Below are 600 nucleotides of genomic sequence, written 5' to 3' on the forward strand. Positions count from 1 at the left end.
GTGACCGTTGTCAACTTGCATGAATCGGGTACTGGCCTGTGTGCGCCCGACGTTGACGGTAGAACGACCCACGAGCACATGCATAGAGTTTGTGACCGTTGTCAACTTGCGTGTATCGGGTACTGGCCTGTGTGTGCCCGACGTTGACGGCAGAACGACCCGCGAACACATGCATAGAGTTGTGACCATTGTCAACTTGAATGTATCGGGCGCTGGCTTGATTGTGTGCCCGACGGAGACGGCAGAACGACCCACGAACACATGCATAGAATTTGGACTTCCTTGAAGAAGACGTTGACATAAAAAAAAAAAAAAAAAAGTCAAGCGGGTACTGGCTCAAGTGTGCCCGACGGTGACGGTAGAACGACCCGCGAACACATGCATAGAGTTGTGACCATTGTCAACTTGAATGTATCGGGCGCTGGCTGGGATGTGCCCGGCGGAGACGGCAGAACGACACGCGAACACATGCATAGAGTTTGTGACCGTTGTCAACTTGAATGTATCGGGCGCTGGCTGGGATGTGCCCGGCGGAGACGGCAGAACGACACGCGAACACATGCATAGAGTTTGTGACCGTTGTCAACTTGCATGAATCGG

This window comes from Apostichopus japonicus, chromosome 5 (genome assembly GCF_037975245.1).
Source record: "Apostichopus japonicus isolate 1M-3 chromosome 5, ASM3797524v1, whole genome shotgun sequence".
In the NCBI taxonomy this organism is placed as follows: domain Eukaryota; kingdom Metazoa; phylum Echinodermata; class Holothuroidea; order Aspidochirotida; family Stichopodidae; genus Apostichopus; species Apostichopus japonicus.